At 44.3% G+C, this 21,054-nt stretch overlaps 1 pseudogene; it reads right to left on the bottom strand.

Annotated features, from left to right (window-relative positions):
* Positions 1-872: 872 nt before the first annotated feature.
* Positions 873-21,054, bottom strand: part of LOC125306547 — a 48,608-nt pseudogene continuing 28,426 nt past the window's right edge.

Genomic DNA, 21,054 nt, shown 5'->3' with positions numbered 1-21,054 from the left:
ATCTGCGAACCGCGGCACAGAAGTCGGGGTCCTCCAAAAGGGAGACGTTCAGCCGCCACTGCCCCGGCTCCCTCCTGCCCTCCCCCAACACCACCCGGGCCCCAATAAGGCAGTGGTCAGACAGCCAAACAGGCTGGACCACCACCGACTCCACCACTACCGTCTTTGGCAGGAACAGGTAATCAAGGCACGAAGACACACCCCTGGAGTTTGACCAGGTCGCCACCGGGGGCCTGCCAGCCGCCGCCCCAGCACATCTCTCAAAGCCAACCCAGCAACCAACCGCCCCAGATCGCAATTAGGAGACTTCCCTAAGTCAACGTTGAAATCCCCCCCCAGAATGACCACCCGGTTCGTAAACATCAGGGGCTCCAGAAAACCCTGCCTCTCACCCCGGACGCTCGGAGCATACACATTAATCAAACGTAAATCAATCCCCCTCCAGCAAACATCCACATATAAAACCCTACCCGGCACCACCACCCACACAGCCCCTAAGACAAAAGCCCACCCCCGAAAAAGAATGCCCACGCCATCGGCAAAGACATGCCCAGCCCCCCACACAGAGGGCCCCCGGACCCACTCCCGCTGGAGGCGTAAGTCATCCACCCCACGACCCACATGCACCTCTTGTAAAAACAAAACATCAAAATCCCAATCCCGCACAGACGTAAAAAAGCCCTGCGCCGGACAGGCATCCGCAGGCCCCTCAACCCTGAACCCACTCATCCCACCCACTAAGAAATATACACAGTCACCCACACACACAAGCACCCAACCCACACAACAAACCCAAACCCCACATACCCACCCCCACCCAACACTTCCAAGCCACCCAACACACAAGAGTCCACCCAAGCATAAACACACAGTCAAGACCCATCAGACTGACCTGCACCTCCCGCCCCACCGGAATCGTCCTGCAGGGCCTCGAAGTGGTTGGAAGTCGTCACCCCCTCCGCAGGGTAGACTTGCGACCGACTATCGTCCTCTTCCCGCGAAGGACCCACGTGCTCTGGCGTCGACCCCCCGTCCGATGAGGTCTTCTCCACCCAACTAAGGGGCTCCTCAGACAGGAAGTCCACACCCTTGGAGGGCGAAGAAGACCCCCCCACCATCAGGTTCACCGACCCCGCTGCCCCATCGTCCCGCAGCAGACGATCCATCTCCGCGGGCGATGCCACTGCCGCAGCCTCCGCCCCCGGGCAACTCACGACCACACCCAGGGAGGAAGGAGCCGGCCGCGCCACCACCTACCGTGGTCCACTCGCCTCATCCTCCGACCGCGCGTGGCCCCTCTTGCCAGACCGCAGCACGCCAGGACCCTCCATCGGCTCCGACGTGTCAGTCGACTCCCCGGAAAAATCCAGGCCGTGCAGCAAGTACACCTGAGAGCAAGAGCCCTTCCACGATCCCCGCACCACCGCCTCCAGACCACCAGAGGGAACCCCTCTAGACACACCAATGGCCGGTGTAGTACCACTCCCGACCTCTGTAGGGAGCTGGCCAGCCACAGCCGCAGGAACTAGCAAACTGTCGCTAGCTCCCCTGGCTAGATCTTCCTCGCCATGTGCCAGCTCCGCAACAAGCTGGGAATCACTCAGAGCCCCAGCCTGCTGCTCCTGAAACGGCGTCGAAATGCCAGCCAGCTCCGCGTCGGCCACCTCTTCCACCGTCGACGATGTCGACGGACGCTGGCTGTCCCCCAACTGGAGCACCTCTGCGTAGGAAGACTCTCCCCTCTTCGGGCACCCACGAAAAAGGTGCCCCACCGCGCCCGCGAGAGAGCAGGGAGCTAAACCACACGCCCTGCAGTACAGGGCTGACCAGGGGTAGGTCAAAAACCCCGATCCGGCCCAATGGAGAAGGACCCGGGGTGCCAAAGCCTCCAGGCTTCCCCGGGTCCCCTTCTTCAGGACAGCCGAGGCACGCCGCCGCCGGTCCAGATCGGGCCGATCCGGATCCACGTGCCTCCACGCCCGTCTGCCACGAGGACCGCCTCCCAGGATCAGGCCAACGAATCCGGGACGAAGGGGTTGTAGACATGAATCTCCAACGGCACGAACTCCTGGAGGTAGAGTCATCTTTAAGGGCTCCAGGAGCGAGCGATCCTCCACCGTCCCCCATCTCCTAACGAAATCCGAACAGGAACGAAGATCGTTGAACGATAAGTCCATAAATCCCTGGCTGGGGCAGTCCTGTAGACAGAAGACCCCCACCGGCTCCAATCCAAAGACGCCCTTCAGGATGGACTCCACAAAGAAATCCCGACCAAAGCGCTGCCGCTCCTCCGCCGAAGCACCACCGACCAATTCCACCCTTACAGAATTCCTAAGACGCGTCAGACGCTCGCCTTCTCCAGATTTTTCCTTTTCCTTTGGAAAACTTTTATTGTCACCAAAAACATATATATCATTGCATTATATTACATTTGTTTTGTTTTTTTTCACATTTCATGGACTCTTTTTGGTGCATTTTGACTTTTCTTTCACAGTTTCAACATCTTTTCATCACATGACTTCCTTTTTTCCACATTTCACATCTTCATAGGCACTTTACATTTTCTTTTTCCACAGCACATTTTTACAAGCATAAAATCATATGTTCATAAAAGCCATTTTTGTTTTAAAATTGTGTCTGTGTGTGCAAAGTCCATGTGTGTGTTTAAAAGTCCATGTTTATGTAAAAGGATGTTGCACTTTCTCCCAGCCCGCTGCTCCGTCCCGTGATGGTGGTAGTGGGGGTGCGTCGGCGGGAGCCAGCAGCCGTGGGGGTCGGGACCCTCCTGCGTGTGAACCCGGCCCTCTCCTCCGAATGGCGACGTGCAGCGCCTCCTGTTTTTTTCTTCCCCACCAGCAGGTTGCGGGAGGTCCACACTGCGGCTTTGACGCTGTTGAGGGTGAGCCAGAGCGCGGCGAAGTCTGCGGCTGGGATGGTGTTGGCGCCCTGGCCCACCCCGCTGACCGCTAGCTGGTAGCTCAGCTGGACCTCCCCTGCTGGCAGGCTCGGGCATTGCAGGGGGCCGGTATCGGCCCACAGGTCCCTCGCCACGCTGCACTCCCAGAGCAAAGTACCGCCGCGGTCTCAGGTTGGCCACATCCTGGGCCGGGCAGGTGTTGATTCTCCCCATGCCCCGGGAGTGCATTGCGGCTCTGACCGGGAGGACCTCATGGAGCGCCATCCACGCCAGATCGTTTAGCTTGTTCTGGAGGGTGGGGTGGGCAGCGTTCCTCCAAGCCTGTTGGGCCTCACTAAGTGTGAGGCCAGGAACGGGGCTCACTGCTTCCCGGTCCTGCACAAGAGAGACAAGAGATTTGGCTTTGGTTAAAATATTGACATCCTGCCCCTCTAAGTCAAATTTAATTAAAAACTTTTTGATGAAAACATTTTTGTGGGGGCAGGTTAAAGCAACTGACGTTTAAGACTGTTTTAAATGTTCAACTTTTCAGGTAATGCACTTCTATCCAGAACCGGGCTAGGGCTGCCATGGTTGTCTCCGGAGGGGGTCGTCACAGATTCATGTGGAGGGCGGTGAAATGGGCTCCTAAAAACAGGTGGGGGTCTGGGAGGCCCTTTCCTCCATTTTCATGTATTTTCTTCATCGTCTCCCTCTTGAGTCTCTCCCACTTAGATCCCCACATGAAGTAAAACACTGCTCTCTCCACACCTAAAAGAAAGTGTCTTGGGGACTAAAACAGAACACAACAATAAAAGCAAGGGTAAAATCACAGCTTTAAAAATTAAAACTTTGCCTTCAAAAGTCATCTGTCGAAGTCCCCAGAACCCCAGTCGTTGCCTGACTTTCCCTAGCGCGTCAGTCCAGTTGCCCCATCCACCACCCTCGTTGTCAAATTTAATACCTAAAATCTTCATGTCCGGCCTGTTTAAAAATCTACTGCCAGATCTGGTCTTTACGCCACCCCACGGCTAAGAGCTGGGCCCTCGACTTGCTCCTGTTGAGCTTGGCTCCCGAGGCCCTTCCGCTCAGCCAGTCAAGCCGAGTGCTCTTTAACCGATAAAATGTCATTTAATGTGCGGTCACCGCCGTCTAAAGAGCATTATGTCGCGTCAGTCCACCTGGCAAGTCAAGTCCTTTAATCCATTTGTCCCTTCTCAAGATCTGTGCTTTCAGCGCCCGATGCACGCGAATCTAACAGGGGGGATAACGACAATTTCTGGCGGACGCCAGAGCTATTACACTAAGCGACGGTTGTGGGTGCCCATTTACACAAATTCTGCTGTATATCGATACAGAAAGCCCACCCACTTTTAAAACCTCCTGAAAACCCCATTTTTGCAGTACCTTTAAAAGGTACTGGTGCGAGACCCGATCGTAAAACGATTTCTCAAAGTCTAAATTTAGTACTAAAAGCCTTAATATGGCGCTCGACTCAGCACTAAATTGTCCGTGATCCTCCTTCCAGGTATCGCACAGACTTGATCCGGTGGATCACGCCCTAAAACAGCTCTACATGTAATGCTAAAAGTCTGCTAAAAGTTTGCTACAATCAAGATTTAAAAGGGTAATTGGTCTCCAGTTTCAAGCGTCAGTCCTGTCACCTTTTTTGTAAAGTAAAGAAACTATCCCTATCCTAAAGCTGTCTGGAAGTCGGTCGAAGTTCACAAATTCCTTTAAAAACAGTCAACATGTCATTGGCTAAAATGTCATAAAAGTTGCAACATAAATTCCACGGGAGTCCGGCCCCTCTCCGGCACTTTCCTCGTTTTAAAACCTTTAAGGCGTGACACTACAGGTCCTGTCACCTTTTTTGAGAAAAAATAAAAGTTTGCTGTAGTATATGAAACTATCCCTATCCTAAACCTGCTGTCTGGATTGTGTTCAGTCGGTCCGTTAGTTCGTCAAATTCTTTAAAACAGTCAACATGTCATTGGCTAAAATTTGTCATAAAGTGTTTGAGGTAACATAAAATTCCCAATGAGATTCGGGGACTCGCCTCCGTCCTCTCGGGCACTTTCCTGTTTTAAAACCTTTAAGACATTTTAAAATTTCAACCAATGTAAAATCTTCCGTTAAAAACTTCTGATTTAAAACTGTTGAACTTGAGAACTGTAAAACCTCTTCCATTGTTTCTAAATGTAAATTTTTTTCTGCATAGAGGTCCCCATAAAATTGTTCTATCATTTTTAAAATTCCCTCTATGCAGGTTTCTTCCCTCCCTTCTTCTTTTAATTTCATTATCCCACCCCCTCTAGAAATTATTTTCTTAAAAAAATACCTTGTACATTTTCCCCCTTCTTCTATTTCTCTTTCTTTGCTTCTTAAAATTGTTCCTTTACTTTTAATTTCGGCTAAGACTGACATTTCTTTTCTTACCTGTTTGATTTCTTCATTAAAATCAAAACCCATGTTTAAAAGGTTAAAATACCTCTGTAGTCTCTTTTGCAGCCCCAACATGCACCTCCTCTCTCTCTCTCTTTTATCTTTTTACCTTTAGTCTTAAAAAAAGTCTTGGTCCTACCCTTCACCATTTCCCACCAGTGTGCTTGTGAATCGTACAAGTCCTGGAGGGTCTGCCAGAGGCTGAACTGCTCCCTGTATTCTCTAACTATCTCCTCGTCTTGTAACAGGGAGCAGTTCAGCCTCCACAGCCCTCCACCTACCGTCACACCTGTGGGGAGTGAAAGGGTGCAGGAGAGCATGCAGTGATCGGAAAAGAACATAGGGGTCAATGTAGCATCCGTGGGCGGGCAATCTCTTGTTAAAACATAGTCGATACGGGAGGCTCGAGTGCCGTCACCACTGTGCCAGGTGAAGCCCTCCTCCCGTGGATGCACTTTTCTGTAACAGTCGACTAAATTAAAATCCCTAACTATATTCTTTAAAAGTACAGATGTTTTATCTACCTTAAAATCCTCCCCAGCATTCTTCCTATCTTGTTTGCTTAAAACACAATTAAAATCCCCTCCGACAACTAGGGGAGCCCTCCCTAGCATGTGGGGCTGCAGCTCTTCTAAAAAGGCATGTCGGTCGTGTTTGTCATTAAAACCATACACATTAAAGGGGACATTTTATGCAAATTTCACTTTTTGCATCCTTTTGTACCTCCATTTGGGTCTCTACAGCTCCTAATAACACTCCAAGTGCGAAAAAAAGCCATCCATCCGTTTTCTGTGAGTCAGTTGAACGATTTTGGTGTCAGGAATCATAGGCTTCTATGAGCCATTTTCTGGCTCCCTTATACTGACGTCAAAATAAGGGAATTTGCATAGAACCACCCTGGCGCCACCCCTCACCTCTCAACCCCCACATAGCCCCACCCACTCGATTAGTTGAAGATCCACCACATTAGTTTGCTGGTTTAACAAGCACGGACACAGAGCGCAATGGCTACAAGCAAGACACACATGAAGTGTTGTGTTGTTGGCTGCACAGAACAACACAAATCCTTGCACTTTCTCCCAGCCAAAGAGAACAGAAGAACCGAGTGGCTCCTTTTCATTTTCGATGGCCATGTTCCAGCAACAGTCGGCAAAAATCTTGTGTGTGGAACCACTTCAAGGCAGACTGCTTTGAAAACCTAGGACAGTAACGTTACACTGAGGGATTAGACATCAAACTTTGTTTGACAGAGGGATCTGTACCTACTGTCCGTGGTAAGTCACAAGATGAGAGACATGTAAGTACTTTCAAATAATGACTTTTGTGTTCCTATCGCAGTTACGCATGAACTAACGTTAGGTTGTTCGTGTTTTGTCATTTAGCACAAGCTAACGCAAACATTACGGCTAACGTTAGCCCTGCATCTGCTTGGAGTGAGCATTTTCTCCATTCCAAATTGCAAATGCAGCACACAGACGATCGAGTCATATTTGACAATCCCAGTCAATAATATCTGAAAGTAATGATTGTTAAAATGTTGTCTAGACGCTAGACCTCCATTAAATATTGCCATGTTATCCACAATTGAGGCGACCAACAGCTAAAAGCCCTTAGTATAAGCTAATGTTAGCTTGTAGCCTCACTTTATAACGTTATCCAGTGTTTGCACATTTCCCCTATAGCTCTATTTCATTTAAGCTGCAAGGGTTTGTCACAATTTGTAGTCGTTTTGTCCTTACTGATGAGGAGTTAGATATGGTCATGTTATCTACAATGAAGGTGGCCAGTAAGCTCTTAGTCTAGGCTAATGTTTGCTGTTGTAAATAAAGCGAGATATAGTACTGACAGTGCAAGAAGTTGTAGCCTCAGTTTTTAGCTCAAAGTAAACGTGCATATTATGTGCATGCCATTATTTTCATGTTTGGTTTTCTCTTTACTGCGGTGGTTCTCTCTTTAAGACTCTACCTGGCTGCTCTGCATTACAATGAGGATGCTGCACGAGACCAGGCCACCTCATCCTCTGGGGACACTATACAGGATGCATTTCCCAAAGTACAGGAAGGGAGAGTGCAGGGTGAAACCCATCAAAACCGAGACAACATTCCGTAAGTTACATATTTTTTTTATTTATCAACAATAAAAGATCTGTTCATGTTGCATGCTATTGCACTATGGTGTCTTTTACAATGAACAAAACAATAAATAAATGTACAATGAAATACTTTACAAACTATGTACATAGTTACGAAGTGTGAAATATTGCACAGGGTATGTGGAAGACTTGATGGGCTTCATCATGGGCGAGGTCTTTGTGGACCAAGAAGCATACAGGGAGGAACTCCTAAAAATAAGCATTCCTCCGGACCTGTCCTCAGAGTTTGAGCACCCAGAGAAGGAGGAGGTGATCGCCAACTATGTGTCTCGCTTCAATCCAGGGGAGGCAGTTTGAAGCCCACGTATTGTCCTTGGCTGTCAGGAAACTCCCGACGAACACGCAGGACCACGCATGACGGGATGACGACCCTTATTCTGTATCCAAGGAATCCCCAACACCAACTGACAAAGCTCCTATAGGCAAGCTATCTGTAACGAGTAAAAAAAAAAAAAAAACATTGCAGTAGTTAGCAGGTTACATAATCTGTCAGTTCTGTCAAAAGTGCATATTGCATATGTCATGTTTTATTTCTGTTTTGTGTAATAAATATATTGTAATGTCTTAACCCTCTAGGCGCCACTGTCGAGTTTACTCGACAAGATGCGGTACTGAATAAAACGGCCGATTTAGTCAAATAGGGTGTCATATTTCGTTCGACATCCACTCCACTAGATGTCATACGTCATCCCCGAGTCCGAAAAAGGTCATGGTTTAAACAAAACTTTTGAGCTACAGCGCATTGAATCAGTGCGTGCAATACCGGAGCTAGTGTGGGTGTGAGCCACTTTGTCAGAGCGATATTGTCAACGTCAGCGAGTATTTGCATTAGATTATCGTCTAATGGCATCAAAAAAGTTTACCTGAAATGAAGTGTTGGGTCTTCTATTCGCGGACCCTGATTCTGAAGGGGAATATCTGCCTTCAGGAAATGACGGTGATTCGTTTAGTGAGGCTTCAGATGCGTCCCTACCTTGCAATGATGCAGCTGGACAAAGTGAGAGTTTACTCCATAGTTTAGCTTACACCAAGCACAAACGTTGAAATGTTTGCCCAATGTCACTGGTGGGAATAATGTTTCACGGGTTCGGAGTGTTCATCGGGAAGTTAGCAGGGTGTGGCGAACGAGGCTGGAGGTAGCCTAATGTCCATAGCGCTAGCTTCTGTCTTGTGCCTCTCCACAATCGTGGCGACAGTAACGTGGTGGAGCCTTTGTCTAATGCCACTGGGTATGTTAGACGAGGTCGAAGTGCTCATAGGACAGTTCGGGGGGAACGTAGTGGCAGTGTGGGGAGTCGCAATGAGAATGACAGTAGGCCTAGTCCGAAGCTCGCTTCTCTCCACTTTCGGCCTTGAGGCAGATCTGGCCATGCTGCTTTCGCATGGTGGAGGTGGTGACACGCTCTCTTCCTCTCCCTCTCCCACACACACACACACATTAGGTCATGCATAGTCTATCACAAGATGATGGGAATGCCGGCCCTGTATGGATAGGGAGTCATTATCTCTACAGCAAAAGGCCTGCTACATAAAAAAAAACAATGTCAGCCATTTATTAGTAATGATTTACACTGTTGATTTGCTATCTATTTCCCTGATCATTTAGGACATACACTATGTGTTCCTTTTTGTGTGTTCATGCCCTTGTGATGTGTGTGTCTTTGTCAGCTAAGAAAAAAAAACATCAACAAAAACAACAAAAAGAAAACAAATACTAACATTGTCTCTTGTCTTGTCTCGTCATCTCACTCCTGATCTGTGCCTTGCCGTGGCAAATGAGCTTTTGAACTAAACAGGTCTTGTCTACAGTGGGTCCCAGTTAAAAATTGACACTTCATTCACGATCATGGTGAATGGTGAAATGTAAGTACAACTGCAGCCGCTTGGGGGCAGCATAGTCCGCTGTGGAGTTCCACGGTCGAACCAGACGGCGCATTGACAGCAAGGGCTGTGATTGGCGAAGATTTTCAGTGCGTTTCTCTGTGTTTTTAGCAGCCCCTGCAACATGCTAGTCCACTGTTGCCTAAGCCTTGTACATAATGTTAAACATAGTTTTGGATTCAGTGGCAAGATTTCTTGATTGTACAGTGTCTGTCTCTCAGTAATGTTTTAAAATGAGAGCTTAGGGTCAGCTGGCAGTAGGCTACTTTGTCGGTAGTCATGAGAAGTTAAACTTGCTAACAGAACATAAATATGCTGCCCAGAAACCTTGTGAATAGTTCTGATTTTTTTTACTACACTAACGAGGTTGAAATATAGACTTTGCCTACAGCATCTCCTTAACAGTAATGTTAACAAAATGACAGCATTCATATGACAAAGGAAAACGAATTCGGTCACTCAAGACTGTGCCACAGCAACCAGTGTAGGCTACAGTCCTGCCCAATAGGCCTACTCGAAGCAGATAGCGTTGTCTGACGGTCGAGTGGGTTACGTATTTCCAGAACAGGTCTGCAACTTTTAGGTAGTTCTGAGTTCGAATCTAGGCAGGAGCAGAGCCATATAAAGGCCTAGGCCTATTGTTATCATTTTTTGCAAGGTGTTGCTCTTGGCAAGACTTGTTTATAAGACGTTTGGTGATTAATTGATAGCTGTTTTTGGGACACGCGTAAACATTCTTTATAATGAGCGATCCGGGGAGTAAAACGACTGTTACGCTGTTACAACTGTAGGCTACAATGATTGCAATACAAAAATATGCTGCGTATTAGTTTAGTTAGTTTTGTGATGTTTTGCACTTTTGCCTCATGTGTTTTCAGGTTTGAGGGCTTTTTTGGCAAGATTGACCTTGGTTAGACTCTGCATATGTTATTTCTCCATTATGGAAAATAAAGTAAATTTTCGACACCGCCTGTTATTAGTTCAATAACAAGTGTTGCTTGTTAAAACATGTGACTAGTGAAACTCAAATGATTTTAGAAATATTTAGCCAAAGCCAAAAGTGTTAGAGAGAAGAGAGGCCCGGTGCAGCTCAGATGTCTTCTTAATTTTCTTTATTCTTTAGTAAAGGTGCAGAACATTATTAAACTTTGACTAACGCGTTTACGATGTTCGTTAGTCAAAAACATCGACACATCGAAATGTTAGTCAAAGTTTAATAATGTTCTGCACCTTTTCCTGAAGAATAAAGAAAATTCAGAAGACATCTGAGCTGCACCGCAGCTCTCCTCTAAAAAATATCTGTCCTGGCCTGGTTGCAAACGGATTGTGGCCAAACGACAGAAGCGCTGAGAACCCTCCTTTGTCTACCAAAAGTGTTACTTTGTGCCCCCCTCCCCACTGCTTGTGAAAGAAGGGGATGGGGGAGGGGGCTTAACGTGAAAAAGCTTAAAGTCACAAAACGGCAACGAAGTCGTTTTTAGGCTACAGGCCTTCATAATGGTAGGCTACAGGAAGTGGGGGAGGGTATGGGATGACCAGAGCCGTCATCTATCGTCTTTCAGGCACACAGCTCGTTATATAGCCTATCGACTGCCTTAACAGATAGGCTTTGCTCTTGGGTTTGGCCTTACAGCGAACTCAATGCTCTTGTTGCTTGCAGTTTGTTAAATAAAGCGATGCAGATTACATGATTTATTTCTGATTAATTGCGTCTTTTGATGTATTTTGCAACATTTGCTTGTTAGGCTGGGCTACTGTCAATGTCCTGTACAGGTCAATGTTCAACAATTGCTGGTGTAGGCCTAGGCTATTAATCAATTAGGGACTGTTCGTTATTTATTTAATTAAGGGGCTACCGGAGGAGTCTTGGGAGCGTTAGTCAAAAAAGACGTGACCCTCCCTCGCCAGCAAGAATTTTTTCTATGACCCTCCAAAGTCATTGAGAAAAAACGCATGACCCTCCCCAGTCCCAACAATTTATTGATGCCTTAGGCTACTGGGTCAATTTGGGAGCTTGCATGCTACTGACTCCTTCCTTGAAATGCCTTGAAAAGGGGAATATTGGGCATGAATCATTGTGCTGAACGGTATTTGTCAATGAGCAGAAACACACACGACATTCAAACTATTGATAAGATGTACTGGTCTGTATCTATAGGCTAACATTGGACAAATAAATGACACTGACTCGCCATATCCTGACTCAGGAAAAAAAAACATTTTCTTGCTTTGCCGCAAACTCAGCAATGAAATCATAGGCCAGTTTGCAGGTAGCCTAACGTCTTTTTCATAGAAGGGAGAGCCCAGTCTCTCCTGTGACATGGAGGTGCGCAAATAGTTTTTAATAGCCTGTTCACCTTCGAAAAGCTTCGTTCACCCGATGCCAGTCACTGATCGCAATTTCAAAGTTCGGAAAGCTTCATCTTTTTAAGTTTTAAGTGCAGTGGCCCCTATCTGCCCCCTTCGGAATTATATCTCGAGCCTATTATAAGGTCCAGTGCGTTATGTCCTGGGATTCGATGTGCTCAAAAAGAAAAGAAAAACACTTTTTATAGATGGTTATGAGGAGCAATGTGAGAGAGAAATTTGATGATCATTGATCGTTGTTTTGGGACGTTAAGCCTTTTCCATAGGCGTCAGTGAAGGAGATTGAAGAATGACCATTTTTTTATACGAAAATATTTCTTAACTACAAAAACTCAGTGTCTAAAAACTCAGTGTCATTCAGACTCAACCCTCTTGTTGTTTTATTATCTTTTTCGTTGTCGTTTGAACGTTGGCAGTGTTGCGGTTGCAATTTAAGTGAAATTTCTACAGTAGGCCTACAACATGCTGTTAGGCTGGGCTACTGTCAATGTATTTTGTACAGGTAAATGTTCAACAATTGCTGGTGTACAGATTATATAATCAATTAGCTAAATCATTTGTCCAGCTGTTTAAACATTTTTTTAGTGCTACATTCAAACGCAAAAAGGTGCTTTGATATATTTTTCGCTTGAACGTCCGGGAAGCAGGCATGCTTTGGTTGCAATGAATGAGGATAATTGCTTTTTTGCATTATTTTGAATATGACTCGCTCCAGTCTCAACAGCACGTACTTTTTCCACACGCTAAGTTCTAACACACATAGGCCTATCCCCTCTCGCTCTCTCCATCCCTGCACACGGTGCTTTCTTAAAGGAGCTGCACCATTTTACAACAATTGCATCTACATTTTCATATTAGAATGTTTTGTCAAGTGTAAGCTTAAACTACCGTGATCAATTTAAGTTTCCGTGCCCCCGCTGCGTCATGGAAGCAGTAAGTCAGTCGCATCAAAAATAGTAGTGGCACCCAAGTGACACCTTGTGGTTGTTTGTGTCAACTGCAGTTTGTGCCATTTCTGCTGAGAAAATGGGGTGCGTGATTCATGAAGGAACCCGGCCCAAATTTAACGGGGACCCACTGTATCTTTATGTCTGTCTATTATTGTTGTGCATTGACAATGACAACTGCTAACGTTTTATAATGGTATTATATGGTATTACATCATGGTATAGCACATTTGTCTTTATGGGGGTTTGGGAATAATGATGTGATGATAACTTTTCATCTGAGACTTTTTTGTCTGACTTTTTTCTGACAGCGTTTTTTCTGAGGCTGATTTTCTGAGACCTGACTCCACTTTTTCTGACAGCGTTTTTTCTGAGATCTGACTCCACTTTTTCTGACAGCGTTTTTTCTGAGACCTGACTCCACTTTTTCTGACAGCGTTTTTTCTGAGACCTGACTCCACTTTTTCTGACAGACTGACTCCTTTGAGATGTTTTTCTGAGGCCTTTTGGTTTGAAGCAGTTTTATCTGAGGATGACAAAGGTTTTTCTGAAGCTGAGGCAGTTTTGTCTGAAGATGACAGATGTTTTTCTGAGTCTGACCACCTGAGTCTGGTTTTTCTGACGCTGAGGCAGTTTGGTCTGAAGATGACAGATGTTTTTCTGAGTCTGACACCTGAGTCTGAGGATGTCCTAAAATGAACACCGTACAGGTGGCTTCTCATAACCCAAATAAAGCTTTGGGTAAAGGTTTTCTTCAGTCGGCGCAGTGATGATGAACATACATAACATATCCTTTTTGTTTTTTTTTTTAAGTTCAGGTTTTCAGCCAATTTCTTTAAGCCTCGTCGTCGTCGTCATTCGGCAGTAGAAGGCAGGCAGCTGTAGCTACATCTCTGGCACGAACCATGCTTTCTTCACCCAATAATTTAGTTTTGTGCGGTTGTAAGTACATCCTCAAACGGCACACGCTGTTCCCGAAGCTTTTAAAGGCATAATATTATTCAGCAACAACGCGACAATACATCGATGCGATTAGCCTGACATCTGATCAGCAAAATACACAGCTGAGGCATCAGGTGCAGTGTACGGCCACACAATTCCACCGGAAGTGTTGCCCACAAATGCTGCACAAACGTTTCCCCAGCAACCACCCCAGGAAACTTGTGGATAGTGCAACATAAGTTCTGTGTTCCAATCATTTCGACCACACTCACTGTGCCTGCCTACAGTTAGAAAGTGGTTTTGCATCGATGTTCTGAAAACCTGGACCTGTACGTCACGACGATCGACCACCAGCTCACAGGCTGTAAGTACAAACAAACTTTTCCACCTAACGACTGTTACAAAATAGTGTGTTCATATTCTTCACGTTAGCATGCATGAAAAGGGCACAAGCTAGGCTTAGACTAGCCTATATTACAGGAAGCTACACCAGGCACGTAACTAAAGTGTTCTGTTCAAGGATGTGTAAAATCAGAGAATGTCTAATAGGAAGGGCTCTGGTAAAATCCATTAGAGGAATGGTCTATTTTTTTTTACGTAGCCTACAGGCCACGCGCCAGGTGTAGCTACTTCCATTGATTAGACCAATTGGAAGCTAATTGTTGCAGAAGACTCAACACAAACGGAATGCTTCAGTTACGCGTCCTGGTGTAGCTACACTCATAAGAAACTGTATGACCACACTACCCAGAGATTTAGCTTGTTGAACCTATAATCTTCTAACCTAAGCGTTAAACCACAAATAATAATATTGGCAACAATATCTTATGCTCAACTAAGGACTGGTATTGTTCTAGTCTAAACAGGGAGAATCAAAACACAATACCCGCACTATTAGGCTAAGTTGCTATCACTAGAGCCCAGGTATTTACACTTCAGTCTAATTTATGTCTTGCCATTATTACATTGGCCTTTGTAGGCCTACAATGATGTTTTGTTTGATTACTTGCTGTTTACTTAGTGTTTTGTATGTCTTCCAGAGCACATCCTCATGTTGGGCTACACAGCTTTCTAGCCTACATTAGGTCATCATCGTTAGAAGCAAAGGTTTGTGATCTAACTTTTATTGTTGTGTTAGTTAGTTTCTAGAAGTCTTTTCTAGTAGGCTAATACAGGTTCTTATGTGCTCGTCAATGTTTGGGAAAGTCAATTCATGGGTTTCTACAGGTCACTTTCCACAGGTGTATAAAATCAAGTACCTCGATTATGAATGCAGACTGCATGGTGCTTGATTAATACACCTGTGTAAATGGACCTGATAACCCATGAATTGCATAACAGATATAATTGATATTATTGAATGTCTTCTTTGTGGGTGTGCTACTTAGTACATACTACACCTTACCACAGTCACTAAAATATTTTTGTTTCCATTGTGCCAGTACAGTTTTGTGTGAGATGGTGAATGTCCTGTGTACTATTAGTATCTTGTAACTTGACAGTAATACACATTTATTTACTTTAGGTACCCAAACAGAATACTTCATGAAAAGTATGAGTATTGATACAAGCACTTCGGATACACCATGGACATGGGGGCCTGCTACCTCTACTCCCATCAAGCCTGTTCATCCAAGGCCAGCTAGAAGACCTCGGGTTGATCAAGAGGAGGAGGATGAAAGTGACATCTCCACAATAACACCTGATGGCTCCACCTATGGCCCAGCTAAATCAATGACCAATGTAATAGAATCATCACAGCCAACAAATGTGTTTGGTGTGTTGTCCCTTCGGATACCCAGGACAACACAAGCCGAAAACAACAACTCAGACCTTTTTCCCTAAATAATCCCAGCACCATCTAACAAAGGATCTGCAGGCCAGATGTCTGCATCGTCTGGCAAAAGAGGACATTGTTAATTCTGTGCATAGTTTGATGTTCTTGTTTTGTGTTTGCATTATTTTAATAGACTGCAATATTACTATTTGTCAGTGTTTTTCAGACCAAGGACCACTTAAACAATAATAATTTAAACAAAAAAAAAGATCACTGACCACCTAGCAAAAAACAAACAAACTAGTAGACCTACTTCAACAGTATATTACACAATGGCCTTCTCACTAAACCACCTTGCTTATTGTCTTTGCACCTTGCTTATGCTGTCATATGATTTAAACTGGCATATTGTAGGTTACATAAGTGTTGCAGAACTGTTTGATTTACATATACAAGTTGGCTCAATATGGCAAACAACTCATCTATTATATTTTACCACATCTACTTGTGACTTGAGAGAGCTTGCGGACCACACTTTGAGTACCACTGCTGTATGTAAATATAATAAAGCTATTTATTGAAAATTGACCTGTTTTGTATATTCGTTTTAGAAGTTGCATCAGTTTTTGTCCCTTTTAGGCTAAAGGTTTATCTTACCTTTCATATCTTCTGTCTCACAGGGGGCCATAGTCGTCATAGTCGAATGTTTAGTGCATTTTGAAGGGAGTACATTATAATGCTAAGGCAGACTGGTTCTAATCCTGGGTACAGGGTCATACAGACAACAGGGGTACTGGTGTTGCCCATTTTTCTAACCACATGAGCAATCCCCTTATGAAAAAGTAGTATAGGAATCGTATAGTATGTTGGGACAAAATATTATAGTAATCTTATAGGAATACGTATTTTGGGACAGACTGTAGAAGTACTACTAATAACTCTATAATATCCTATAACTGCTATAGTTTTTCTATAGTAGTCTTATACTATAAGATTCCTATAGTACTTTTCCTAAGGGTCATAATGACAGAAAACAACTTGAGTAGGCTAACCTCTGCCAATGTAGGCTATCAACGCCATAGTTTATACTCATTACTGGAGAAGTCTTGCAGCACACGTTCTCTGCTTCTGTAGGCATTCTGGTGCAATTCCAGCGAAATATAGCTAGTAGCTAAGTGTGTTTGCTTAGGGGGCTTGACGGAAAAAGCTTAAAGTCACAAAACGGCAACGAAGTCGTTTTTAGGCTACAGGCCTTCATAATGGTAGGCTACAGGAAGTGGGGGAGGGTATGGGATGACCAGAGCCGTCATCTATCGCCTTTCCAGGCACACAGCTGGTTATATAGCCTATCGACTGCCTTAACAGATAGGCTTTGCTCTTGGTTTGGCCTTTACAGCGAACTCAATGCTCTTGTTGCTTGCAGTTTGTTAAATAAAGCGATGCAGATTACATGATTTATTTCTGATTAATTGAGTCTTTTGATGTATTTTGCAACATTTGCTTGTTAGGCTGGGCTACTGTCAATGTCCTGTACAGGTCAATGTTCAACAATTGCTGGTGTAGGCCTAGGCTATTAATCAATTAGGGACTGTTCGCTATTTATTTAATTAAGGTTACCGGAGGAGTCTTGGGAGCGTTAGTCAAAAAGCGGACCCTCCCTCGCCAGCAAGAATTTTTTCTATGACCCTCCAAAGTCATTGAGAAAAAACGCATGACCCTCCCCAGTCCCAACAATTTATTGATGCCTTAGGCTACTGGGTCAATTTGGGAGCTTGCATGCTCTGACTCCTTCCTTGAAATGCCTTGAAAAGGGGGGAATTAATTGGGCATGAATCATTGTGCTGAACGGTATTTGTCAATGAGCAGAAACACACCGACATTCAAACTATTGATAAGATGTACTGGTCTGTATCTATAGGCTAACATTGGACAAATAAATGACACTGACTCGCCATATCCTGACTCAGGAAAAAAAACATTTTCTTGCTTTGCCGCAAACTCAGCAATGAAATCATAGGCCAGTTTGCAGGTAGCCTAACGTCTTTTTCATAGAAGGGAGAGCCCAGTCTCTCCTGTGACATGGAGGTGCGCAAATAGTTTTTTAATAGCCTGTTCACCTTGAAAAAGCTTCGTTCACCCGATGCCAGTCACTGATCGCAATTTCAAAGTTCGGAAAGCTTCATCTTTTTAAGTTTTAAGTGCAGTGGCCCCTATCTGCCCCTTCGAATTATATCTCTCGAGCCTATTATAAGGGTCCAGTGCGTTATGTCCTGGGATTCGGATGTGCTCAAAAAGAAAAAAAAAACACTTTTTTATAGATGGTTATGAGGAGCAATGTGAGAGAGAAATTTGATGATCATTGATGGCTGTTTTGGGACGTTAAGCCTTTTCCATAGGCCAGTGAGTGAAGGAGATTGAAGAATGACCATTTTTTTATTTTTATCTAAAAATATTTCTTAACTACAAAAACTCAGTGTCTAAAAACTCAGTGTCATTCAGACTCAACCCTCTTGTTGTTTTATTATCTTTTTCGTTGTCGTTTGAACGTTGGCAGTGTTCTTGGTTGCAATTTAAGTGAAATTTCTACAGTAGGCCTACAACATGCTGTTAGGCTGGGCTACTGTCAATGTACTTGTACAGGTAAATGTTCAACAATTGCTGGTGTACAGATTATATAATCAATTAGCTAAATCATTTGTCCAGCTGTTTAAACATTTTTTTTCGTGCTACATTCAAACGCAAAAGGTGCTTTGATATATTTTTCGTTTGAACGCCGAAGCAGGCATGCTTTGGTTGCAATGAATGAGGATAATTGCTTTTTGCATTATTTTGAATATGACTCGCTCCAGTCTCAACAGCACGCACTTTTTCCACACGCTAAGTTCTAACACACATAGGCCTATCCCTTCTCGCTTTCTCTCTCCCATCCCTGCACACGGTGCTTTCTTAAAGGAGCTGCACCATTTTACAACAATTGCATCTACATTTTCATATTAGAATGTTTTGTCAAGTGTAAGCTTAAACTACCGTGATCAATTTAAGTTTCCGTGCCCCGCCAAGGCCATGGAAGCAGTAAGTCAGTCGCATCAAAAATAGTAGTGGCACCTGTGACACCTTGTGGTTGTTTGTGTCAACTGCAGTTTGTGCCATTTCTGCTGAGAAAATGGGGTGCGTGATTCATGAAGGAACCCGGGCCCAAATTTAACGGGGACCCACTGTATCTTTATGTCTGTCTATTATTGTTGTGCATTGACAATGACAACTGCTAACGTTTATAATGGTATTATATGGTATTACATCATGGTATAGCACATTTGTCTTTATGGGGGTTTGGGAATAATGATGTGATGATAACTTTTCATCTGAGACTTTTTGTCTGACTTTTTCTGACAGCCGTTTTTTCTGAGGCTGATTTTCTGAGACCTGACTCCACTTTTTTTCTGACAGCGTTTTTCTGAGATCTGACTCCACTTTTTGGAGCTGACAGCTCCACTTTTTCTGAGACCTGAGACCTGACTTTTTCTGACAGACTGACTCCTTTGAGATGTTTTTCTGAGGCCTTTGGTTTTGAAGCAGTTTTATCTGAGGATGACAAAGGTTTTTCTGAAGCTGGAGGCAGTTTTGTCTGAAGATGACAGATGTTTTTCTGAGTCTGACCACCTGAGTCTGGTTTTTCTGACGCTGAGGCAGTTTGGTCTGAAGATGACAGATGTGTTTTCTGAGTCTGACACCTGAGTCTGAGGATGTCCTAAAATGAACACCGCATTGGTGGCTTCTCATAACCCAAATAAAGCTTTGGGTAAAGGTTTTCTTCAGTCGGGCGCAGTGATGATGAACATACATAACATATCCTTTTCGGGATGTTTTAAGTTCAGGTTTTCAGCCAATTTCTTTAAGCCTCGCCGCCGCCGTCTATTCGCAGTAGAACTGTAGCTACATCTCTGGCACGAACCATGCTTTCTTCACCCAATAATTTAGTTTTGTGCGGCTGTAGGTACATCCTCAAACGGCACACGCCAGTTCCCCCCAGCTTTTAAAAGGCATAATATTATTCAGCAACAACGCCGACAATACATCGATCGATTAGCCTGACATCTGATCAGCAAAATACACAGCTGAGGCATCAGGTGCAGTGTACGGCCACACAATTCCACGGAAGTGTTGCCCACAAATGTTGCACAAACGTGATCCCCAGCAACCACCCCAGGAAACTTGTGGATAGTGCAACATTAGTTCTGTGTTCCAATCATTTCACCACACTCACTGTGCCTGCCTACAGTTAGAAAGTGGTTTTGCATCGATGTTCTGCAAACCTGGACCTGTAATGCCACGACGATCGACCACCAGCTCACAGGCTGTACAAACAAACTTTTCCACCTAACGACTGTTACAAAAATAGTGTGTTCATATTCTTCACGTGCTAGCATGCATGAAAAGGGCACAAGCTAGGGCTTAGACTAGCCTATATTACAGGAAGCTACACCAGGCACGAACTAAAGTGTTCTGTTAGCGATGTGTAAAAATCAGAGAATGTCTAATAGGAAGGGCTCTGGTAAAATCCATTAGAGGAATGGTCTATTTTTTTTCGTAGCCTACAGGCCACGCCACCAGGTGTAGCTACTTCCATTGATTAGACCAATTGAAGCTAATTGTTGCAGAAGACTCAACACAAACGAATGCTTCAGTTAATGTGCCTTGGTGTAGCTACACTCATAAGAAACTGTGACCACACTACCCAGAGATTTAGCTTGTTGAACCTATAATCTTCTAACCTAAGCTGCTAAAACCACAAATAATAATATTGGCAACAATATCTTATGCTCAACTAAGGACTGGTATTGTTCCTAGTCTAAACAGGGAGAATCAAAACACACACCCGTGCACTATTAGGCTAAGTTGCTATCACTAGAGCCCAGGTATTTACACTTCAGTCTAATTTATGTCTTGCCATTATTACATTGGCCTTTGTAGGCCTACAATGATGTTTTTTGTTTGATTACTTGCTGTTTACTTAGTGTTTTGTATGTCTTCCAGAGCACATCCTCATGTTGGGCTACACAGCTTTCTAGCCTACATTAGGGTCATCAATGCTAGGAAGCAAAGGTTTGTGATCTAACTTTATTGTTGTGTTAGTTAGTTTCTAGTCTTTTTCTAGTAGGCTAATACAGGTTCTTATGTACTGCACAATGTTTGGGAAAGTCAATTCATGGGTTTCTACAGGTCCTTTCCACAGGTGTATAAAAATCAAATACCTCGATTATGAATGCAGACTGCATGGTGCTTGATTAATACACCTGTGTAAATGGACCTGATAACCCATGAATTGCATAACAGATATAATTGATATTATTGAATGTCTTCTTGTGGGTGTGCTACTTAGTACATACTACACCTTACCACAGTCACTAAAATATTTTTGTTTTTCCATTGTGCCAGTACAGTTTTGTGTGGATGGTGAATGTCCTGTGTACTATTAGTATCTTTTGTAACTTGACAGTAATACACATTTATTTACTTTTAGGTACTCCAAACAGAATACTTCATGAAAAGTATGAGTATTGATACAAGCACTTCGATACACCATGGACATGGGGCCTGCTACCCTACTTCCCATCAAGCCTGTTCATCCAAGGCCAGCTAGAAGACC

This window comes from Alosa alosa, chromosome 1 (genome assembly GCF_017589495.1).
Source record: "Alosa alosa isolate M-15738 ecotype Scorff River chromosome 1, AALO_Geno_1.1, whole genome shotgun sequence".
NCBI classification, from domain to species: domain Eukaryota; kingdom Metazoa; phylum Chordata; class Actinopteri; order Clupeiformes; family Clupeidae; genus Alosa; species Alosa alosa.
This window is presented reverse-complemented; position numbering and strand designations above follow the sequence as displayed.